The sequence below is a fragment of the Saccopteryx bilineata genome, chromosome 2 (genome assembly GCF_036850765.1).
Source record: "Saccopteryx bilineata isolate mSacBil1 chromosome 2, mSacBil1_pri_phased_curated, whole genome shotgun sequence".
Lineage (NCBI taxonomy): Eukaryota > Metazoa > Chordata > Mammalia > Chiroptera > Emballonuridae > Saccopteryx > Saccopteryx bilineata.
Window position 1 is genome coordinate 290,304,068 of NC_089491.1, and position 10,314 is coordinate 290,314,381.

General features: G+C 42.8%; 1 pseudogene; it reads left to right on the forward strand.

The window, feature by feature from the left end:
- The first annotated feature begins 669 nt into the window (after positions 1-669).
- On the forward strand, positions 670-5,202 carry LOC136324306 (cytoskeleton-associated protein 2 pseudogene; annotated as a pseudogene).
- The last annotated feature ends 5,112 nt before the right edge of the window (positions 5,203-10,314 follow it).

Genomic DNA, 10,314 nt, shown 5'->3' on the forward strand with positions numbered 1-10,314 from the left:
CCAGCCAATTGTCCCTCCCCTGTCCCTTGCCATCTCAGGGTCCTGAGCCTAGTGCCAGCGGAAGGTGACCTGCCAAACTGATACCCCCTGTAGCTCCAATGGGACCCAGCAGCACACTCGGAGCTTGTTTTCTCTCTGCTTAGCAGCTGCCAATGCAGGGACTGAAATGCGAGGGCAAGCAAAAATGGGAACAGGGTTCATGTGACTAAGCAGAATAAAAAATCTGGGAGATAGGGAACAGGATGTCAGACACAGGGTGGGGGTCTGAAAACCCATCATTAGGAATTTCACGACTCTGAGAGGAGACTAAGAACTTATATCAGCATCATTAGTGGAAAAAGAAGAGGGGAGAAGGTGCAGTGTGTGTGTGTGTGTGTGGGGGGGGGAACATGGTCCCGGGCCTGGTGCTGGGGCAAGTTAGCTGCAGGCATGGAAGTTTCTCTGAGTCTCGGTTCCCAAGGGTGTGGAATGGGGATGGGACTACATGGTTTACCGCTGCCATTTGTCAGGACTTCATGAGACACCGTCTGCGGAAGGGCTTTGTCAACTAGAGGCCCATCAAATGGGAGGTATTGTTAGATGATTAAAGGTCTTTTTAGGCAAATGAATTAATTAGAAATCTGGAGGTGGTAAATCCAGCTAAGCAGCTAGGGAATGGGCTAGGTAGGCATGAGAGCATGGAAGCCCCCCAAACTGCAAGGGTACAGTTAATAAAATCAACACTCAATATGAAAAGGCAGGTTTGTTTGGGACAAACTGAATAAAGCAAGTCCACAGTAGCCAAAGTGATATTCGTGTTGTTAAAGAGCTTGTTGGCAGAGGCACATCACTACCATGAAATCAGCAAAGAGTGGAGCATGGACAGGCCTTCACCAGAACTGTCCAGGGGAAATGGTGATGAGACATTCCTACGTGGAGATGGGCCTTCATGGTTTGGCTCCCTTAGACCACACAGCTGGTCCCTATCTTGGCTGCACGTTCACCAAACCCCCTTCTAATCAGTTTCTGATTTGCATGGAGATTTCTCACCAGGAACAAATGTGCAGATCAAAGAACTTTAAGGCAAGTGCATTTTTTTCCCCACTATAATTCTTTATATACCAATCTTCTATGATTTTGATTCGTATAAATCATTTCCCTCTGGGCCCCGTTGGGGGCCATGATTGAGTTTTTATACCTGGGAGGCTAAGGGAAGACTGAAGCTCAGAATGGCAAGATTCTCAAGGATCTGCTAACTTGGGTTATTTCTGGGCACACAGTTGGCATTGCCTGGACTATGTACTATGTCCTTCTAAGTGACAACTGCTTTGAAAGTCTAAAAAGTTGACCTGGACCAAGGTTAGGGTTAGAGAAATGCAAAGGAAGAGAGAGGTTTCAGAAGGGCCTTGTTGATAACATAGATATTAGCAAAGCAAAGAAGCAAAAGAAGCCAGGAATCAATGAAGTCCCACGTTTCAGGAGTAGTGAATTGGGATGGGGTAAGGAAGAGAGTGTTCCTATTGATAATACCGAGAGGAATGTATAGGTTGCTTTCTTCCCTCCTGTACTCATAAAGTTGTGACTAATTACAGTAGGCTTTCTTTCCTTCCGAGAATGGTCAAAACCTTAGAATCCTCCTCTACCCAAAACATTCTAGAAACTACTCTAATAGGTCAGAGCTAGTACATGAGATGCCATTTTGGAACTGTTAGTAGTTACCAAATATTTAGTGGTAAATTATTGATAATAACCCTGAGCAGATTAGATTAGACAAATTTTTTACTCAAAAAAAGAAAAAGTAATTGACCTTCTCTGATATCTAATCTCCAATAAGGACTACAATAAAATACGAAAAGTTATGTTCCCCAGGTGTGCTATGTCTGACCACATCTCCTGCCTCATTGGTGGAGAAGAGAAAATTTTGATGTGAGCATAAGCTTATCTGGCTAGAGAAGTAGCTTCCCCAGGAACCCTGGGGGAGGCCTGACTTGAGCCCTACCCTTGGCCTTGATAAAAATGTTTCCAAACTACTGCCTAGTTCCTGTAAACTCATCAGTTGTCTTACAAGATTTTCTTATTGTATGTGCTTGTTTCTTTTCACTTGGTCAGCCCTGAAGTTGAACGCAATTTTATTTTGCTACTTTCATTATGAGCTGACTGTCGAACAGGTTAAGACTCTTGGATCCTTTTATTTAGCAGAACATGGATCGTTCTGTCCTGGGAGCTGCCCACCCACTCTGCACTCCGGCCAGTGCGGCCACAACGCTCCTCCTCCCTCTAGCGACGTTGCGGAACACCACTGTGAACGACAGTGCAGTAGCCACAGATCTTGTTTTATGGAATTTATCTCACAAGGAGATTATCAGAGAATGGAGTGGCTGGATCACTGGACTCAAATTCAGTAAAAATTTTATAAAATTTGGGGACATTTTTTTTTCTTTTGGTTGGCAGCAGCTAAAGCCACTTTAACCACAGTCGCTTCAATGATGGGCCTACCTCCCAAGCTTATGAAGCTCGTTTGCCTTGAAAACCACCACCAGGCCAGCGCTGTAGATGGTCTTGAGGCCTCTTGGGGAAACTACCTAAAATTGCCCTAAGGAGCATGGGCATAAGGATGCATCTTAATTTCAGGCATAGCAGGTTCTGCTAATGTGGATTCGGTGACCCAAAGTTTTAAAATCTAAGTCTGGGGTGTGAGTGGATGCACTTGAGAAGCACTGCTGTGGGCCAGGGCTTCCTGTGATAGTAAACTGGGAAGAGGAAACACGGGTCTGGGAGAAGGGCTAGAAGGGTGTTTAGGCCTCAAGCAGGCACTTTGAATGAGTGAAGGAATGAATGAATGAATGCTTGATTCCTGTGACCTTCTTCATTGCATAAGAGATTCTCTTTACTAAAATAAAACTAATCAAAAGAAATACATAAAAGTAGACTTCCACAGGCAGTGTGAGGCCATTGTCCGAAAATGCTGATTAACAGTGAAACTGAATACTGAAGCTGGAGTGGGTTCTGCTGTAAATCGCAGCCTCAAGTGCATGAAAGGTTTAGTCAGTCAACCTTTTTCTTCCTGGGATAGGTCAAATCAGAGGCTTCCAGTTCTTTCTTCAAAGAAAGCAGAACAGAAGGAGAAGCATGCCAGGGTCTTAGCAGCTTGCAAATCCCAAATCAATCTAAGAACAGCTTTTATTATTCAAGTGTCTTCTAAGCACCAACCACAAACATAGGTGTTAAGGTGATTGCCATACATTTGCTAATCCTCACAGCAATGCTGCAAAGCAGAGCTCCTGTCTCTGTTTCATTTATGAGAGAAAGGATGTCCAGAGTAAGCAAACAACAGAGCCAGTGCAGACCCAGGTCAGTCTGACTCCAAAACCCTCACCTTCACTCTCTCTCTCCCCTCAGTTAGAAGAGCTCTCACAGCCTTTGTTGTACTTAAATCTAATATTTGGAAAATTTTTAGAATTTTGAAAACCAGTCTGCTCAGCCGCAGCAGCAGACACACATATCAGTCAGAGGTTTGTATTCCAAGAACAGAATCAATGAGGCAGTGCTGCTTGGCTCAGCGCTGTAGCTGTGAGGATTCTTAGATGGTGGCTGTGCTCTTTTAAGGCATTCCAGTGGCTCCTGCTGCCAATGACTGGGACCTCATATTGACAATGATTACAAGGATCCTCTACTCCCTCTGACCCCAGGTCCCTTCCCATCCAACATACTTCCCTACACATCCATGTCCCCCCACTAGGAAAGTCAGAACTAGATATGCTCTACATATAAATCCCAGGACTGAGCTACTGGGGACCATCCCTCTAGATACCTCCCTCCACTGTAGTGAGCTCCTGTTTCTCACCATTATAAACAAGCTGTTTTTGAATCTTATCATAGCCAAATTGTTCAGTCTGAGGTTAATTCATTTAGGAACCCTGTACAAAGTCAAAGATAAGCATTCTAAGACAACAGAGAAACTTTCACCCATTACCTCTAACTCCACAAAACCTCAGCCGACAGACTGCAGCAGTGTAACCATGAAAAATGATAGAACCTCAAATATGATAACTACCACTAAATCTGAGAGCGCTACATCTCCGAACAGACAACTCTCATTTCCTTCAGTTAGAAGTCATTATAATAATACCCAGGACTCCGTGAAACAAAGCATCAGTGGAACCTCTTTCAATGTTACAACTGGAAAAGGGTCTCATGAGAAAGAATTACAATCATTAAATTCTGTTTTATCTAGTGTCAAAACTAGTTCTTCTTAGGAAGTAAAAGGAACTAAGACACTATCAAGAAGCATTACGTCTGAAATTATAGCCAGGCCTGCTTCATCTTCTATTTCCAAACTAATAGAAAAGTCAAACCCCACTGACCAGAGTAGAATACATGGCAAAAGCAACTATCAATAGTATACTGGGTTAGTCCAAAGAAAGCGCAGAAGAGAGAAAAGCTCATCTGAGTGAGTAGAAGGCTGGCAATGGAAGAATGCTGAGAAAACCTCTTCACTCAGTGGTCACCAGGATGAACATGAAGGACAAAATGAGAAACCACTTGGGTCCTTTTGGACTACCATGGCAGGAGAAGATGAACAAAGATTATTTATTGAACAAGCAAACAAGACATTTTCTGAGTGCCTATACCTGATTAGTGAAGGATACTCAAAAGAGGAAATATTAGGCACATTTAATGACCTGAATAAAAATATTCTAGATACCAAAAAAGGAGGGGAAAAAAACCTTGTTAAATATTGGATATACCTTGCACATTCTGAACCACTCACAAACCCTAGTGAAAATATTAGCTCGAACTAAGAGAAGGCCATTCTAGCAGGGGCTCAGCCTATTGAAGAGATGAGACATGCAACTATAGATATTTTAACAATGAGAATCAAGGAAAAGTTTTGGGAAGGCTTGTACAACCAATATACAACCCAAGAAGTCAATGTTGAAGAGTCAGGAACACTGAAAATGGAAAGTAAACATCACAGAAATGTGATATTTCAAGACAGTAAAAAAGAGCAAGATGGCAAAGCAAAACATCCAAACACTGATGTAAAACCCCTAATACTGAAACTCAGGAGATTGGCAACTAAATATAATGTGTCTGCTACACCATACTTGCAAAACGCAAAAAAGAAGGTGGCAGTTTGACGAAATGGATCCTACATTTAAAGAGGTGAAGTTTCTAACACCAGTCAGACATTCTCAATATCTTCAAGACAAGACCTCTAAGTTGCCAGGTATGTCAAAAGACCATTATTCTTGCGGGTCTTCATTGGGACAGTTAACAGAATTGGGAGGTAAAATGGATGGTTTTCTGTGCTGCCTGAATGCAGCTGTGTGCCGGATGCATTTGGAGACGGAAACAACAGAAGAGGAATAAGGAATGGGGTGTTGTGTTTGTCGTGGCTCTGTCTGTCTCACGAGTCAGTAATTGGCCAGGTACCTAAGTATTCTCAGCTATAGCTCTCTTATTAGCATTCACATTCTCGCAGGTGCGGTATTCTGTCAGCAAGCTAAATCCTGCAGTCTATCTCAACAGATTAAGATTTTGTCCAAGATAGGTGAATTTTGTCAATTAGTTTACTGTGTTCCTTGAATATAGTTAACAAATGTCATTCTTAGTTTCAGTGGTATTTTTAAAATAACTAATACTTAAACTTACTTTGTAATATAAAAAGTCACTGTTAAATCGATGTCTCCTGAAATATGACATGTATATACTATAAACATGTTCTCCTCCCCATACACGCAGGTACCACCAATAAAATTGTTTATGTCTTTGAACTGATACTTTTTTTTTTTTTTTTTTTTTTTATAATTTTATTTTTTTAATGGGGTGACATCAATAAATCAGGATACATATATTCAAAGATAACAAGTCCAGGTTATCTTGTCGTTCAATTATGTTGCATACCCACCACCCAAAGTCAGATTATCCTCTGTCACCTTCTATCTTGTTTTCTTTGTGCCCCTCCCACCCCCTATCCCTCTCCCATTCCCCCCTCCCCCCCGTAACCACCACACTCTTATCAATGTCTCTTAGTTTCACTATTATGTCCCACCTACGTATGGAATAATACAGTTCCTGTTTTTTTCTGATTTACTTATTTCGCTTCGTATCATGTTATCAAGATCCCACCATTTTGCTGTAAATTGAACTGATACTTTAATGGCATATATTCTATACCAACTCAACGGGTTCAAATAATTGGTCATTGTAAGAGACTACATAACTGTAAAACTGTGTATAATTGCATCTGGTTGAAAATCCCATAGTCTTTATGTTCATATATTCCATTTGTATAACACCTATTTTCTATTTATTGCCTTCTCATAGTCTAGAAAGATTTTTATTCTTTCCTAAACTGTGCTCCTAATCTGTATACAAAAATTAAAATACCTACTTACAAAATATGCAATTTGTCACACTACAGAATCTTACTAGGCTAAAAATTTTTACAAACCTTGAGCTCTTTTAAACTTGTCAACACCTAGTCACTCACAATTTTATACTAAGAAACCCAAGTAATAATCATTCTTCCAGAGCTTTCCAAGTAAAACACAAATTTGTATTGCACTTGTAATTTTCCAGGTTCTCTTGAAAACTTTCCCCCAGGTATTTTGATAGTATTGTGGTCATAAAATAAATAGCAAAGTTGATTCATTTAAAAAAAAAATAAAACCTACAATTTACCAAAACTGATTATATATATATATATATATATATATATATATATCTAGTAATTGTAGCCAAGAAAGAAATTAAATCTCTAATAATAATAAAAAAAATTTAAAAACATTTTTAGGATAGAGAAAACTCTATTCTAGGTACTTCATTGGAAAGTTCTACCAAATAGTCAAGTCTTTTTTTTTTTTTTTTTCATTTTTCTGAAGCTGGAAACAGGGAGAGACAGTCAGACAGACTGCCGCATGCGCCCGACTGGGATCCACCCGGCACGCCCACCAGGGGTGATGCTCTGCCCACCAGGGGCCATGTTTTGCCCATTCTGGGCGTCGCCATGTTGTGACCAGAGCCACTCTAGCACCTGAGGCAGAGGCCACAGAGCCATCCCCAGCGCCCGGGCCATCTTTGCTCCAATGGAGCCTTGGCTGCGGGAGGGGAAGAGAGAGACAGAGAGGAAAGCGCGGCAGAGGGGTGGAGAAGCAAATGGGCACTTCTCCTGTGTGCCCTGGCCGGGAATCGAACCCGGGTCCTCCGCACGCTAGGCCGACGCTCTACCGCTGAGCCAACCGGCCAGGGCCCAAATAGTCAAGTCTTGACATTTCAATCCTATGTAAAGCATTCCAGAGATGTATAAACAGATAATGTATAAACAGATAATGTCGGGAGAGGCATTGTAGGCAGGGACAGCATGTGCAAAGGCACAAAGGTAGAGAAGAACACTATGCAATTGGGAAATAAATGGTTAGTACAGCTGAAGGTCAGGGGAGATGCTGGAGAGAAGCAGAAGCGGGGGTTGGGAGGTCAGCCGGGGGTTTATCTTTTAAAGTCATGCTGAGGGCAAGGAGAAATTAATTTTGTCCTATAAACAATTAGTTTCCAATTAGAAGGTCAGATCAGACCTGTATTTATTTACAGTGAGGGTCTGTGCTACTAGATGATCCTGAGATACCATTTGATATTTATGTAGGAAAAAAATGTATCTAAAGAATAAGACATTACCAATATGAATATGAAAACCTTTCGCTAGTCTCCTAGGAACAAAAAAGGTCCTACAACCCTTACAAGGGCCTTTGAAAGGTATCTTAACCACAAGCTCCACAAGGACTTGTACAAGCCTGAACCTGGGATGGCAGACACACTGAGCACAAGCTGCCTCACCCTACTCCCGAGCCTATAATACATATTTATGATAATAAGAGCTAATAATCATTGAGTACTCTATGCCAGAAACATTGCTAAGCACTTGACCTGAATTATCATATCTTCATAATAATCCTGTGAAGCAGGGGCTATATTCTATCTGCATTTTGCTGATGAGAAACAAGCCTGAAAGTGACCAGGTAACTTGCCCAAGGTCACACTGCTATGCTAATAAGTGGCAGAGGCAGAACTTGAACTTGAGTCTGTCTGACTGTAATACCCCTGCTGTTAACTACTATGCTGTCCTGCCCATGGCAGATATCACTGAGTGGTCATTGCACATTTTTTTCATTAGACCAGACGGAGACTTCAACCTCTTTGAGTATAGTTGTCTGAAACCAACCTACATAGATCAGAGTTGGCACACGAGACAGGACTAAGTTGTGCACTTGACCTGCACCCTCCTGTCATCTTAGATGCAGCCTCAGATTCTGATTCAGCTGTTTCAGCCTGAGCAATATCAAAAGCTGATCTGCCACCATAGATTCTATTCTAAACACTTTTACTTAGAGTGTTTACATTAAAAGACCTCCCTAGACTGCTTTTCCAACCTGACCCACACCAGTTAATTTGTTGCTGTGAAAAAACAAAAGAGAGAATTCAAGCTATCTATAAGCTGTCAATATGAGTTTGCTGCCTATAAAGAATGCCTTAGTTGAAAAAAAAAATGCAGATGTGATCCCAGAACAAGACTATGGCTTTATGTTACATGCTCCACATGCCTGGGTTGTTTGAATTAATGTAGAAGCCAGAAGCATTGTTGAAGACTCAAAGTTGATTTGAATTTTGGAAAAGATTCATGTACTCTTAGATAGTTCCTTTAACACATTAAAGGTACCTTGTCATCCATACAAAATGGTAAGAAGCAAGTAATAAGTGGTAAGAAGCACGTTAATTTTATAGAGCCCTTCCAGGCAGACAGCACTACCTTAACGCAACTGTTTTTCCCTTCCTCCAAACTCCACAGCAGTCACAATTTCCCACTAAGTATTTATAGTGCACAAACGGAGTGGTGGGAAACCCAGAGCCGGTAGGAGGGACCTGGCTGGACCAAGCTGGGGCCTGAGCCCTAGTGAGCAGGGGGAGCAACAGGAATGTCCCATCGGTTTTGAGTCTGGCCCTGGAAGGGCTGCTGGGTACATGGCCCTTTCTGTGTCAGTGGTGGATCAGTTGGGTAGGTGGAGGAGCATGTCAAGGCACGGGAGAGGGTGGTACCAGGCAGGCAGGAGCTGGTACTAGAAGATGTGCCAGCAAGGGCTAGAAACCCACTGGGGCTGAGAAGTAAGGGCCTGGTCCCGGTCCCAGGGAAGAATGATGACAAGATTAAGTGAGGTTCCAGGGTAGTCACTCAGAGTTGTTCTCCCTAAAGGAGGAAACAGCTAGGGAGGATCCAACGACAGTTAGCTCAGGTCAAAATCCCAAACATGCAGACTGGGAGGACGTGTAGGGGAGGAATAAGGGAGACAAGAAGAAATTTAAGCTGTTTAGGGAGAGCCTGGGCACTCAGACCCCAAGTCAGTGGATTCTGGGAAGGGTTGACGGTGAAACAGGTTTTGGAACAAATGGGAGCTCAGTTCCCACAGAATGTGGGGCAATGCTTCTCAGCTCCTCTAGGATTTTTTTTTCAGTACCCAGAAAGATCTACGTGTGGTGACGGAAGGGAACTGACATAAACCTGCCAGCATTGGGTGCCTAATTTTCAAAACACCTCAGAAACATTGAGACCTGCCTAAGATCACAACTAATAGGTGCTATGGCCAAGATCTGAATTCTCTACCCTGTCAAGCTGCTTCTGGAAGGACCTGGCCACATGCCCCTGGGAAAGAAGGAGACAAGAAACACTGAAGACCAGCCAAAGGGATTGGACTCTGTTATCATCTCAGTGGTTTTCAACCCTAATTACACATCAAAATCTTCTGAAAAGGTGCACCCCTCCCCCCACCCAAACACACACCTGCACGCATCAGGACCATCCCCAGAGATTCTGGCTTAATTGGTCTGTGATGGAGTCTGGGCATTAATTTTTTTTTTTAAGCTCCCCTGGTAATTCTAAGATGCAAACAGGACTGAGAACCTTTGACCTAGTCCGTTAAGGCAGTCTAACGTAATCCGGGCTGCCGGCCCAAAGGCAAACTGAAAAGCGAGGGCTCAGCACCTTTGTCTGTTTCTAACTAATGTTTACTTCTCTCTCTCTCTCTCTCTCTCTCTCTCTCTCTCTCTCTCTCTCTCTCTCTCTCTCCTGGCTTTTAGTTTTTCTGCTGCCTTGGGTGGAAACACCCAGCTCATGCTCAGGTTGTAGAACCCAACCCTTGTTCTTCGATCTAGACATGCAAGAACCCTCGGAGCTAGACACAAGGCAGGGTGCTGTGTCCTGGAAGCCAGTGGTGCTGGGACTCTGGGGGCCTCCCAGAGGGATGCAGTGCATGGAAGGGAGGAGAGGAGCTCAAGCGGTAACAG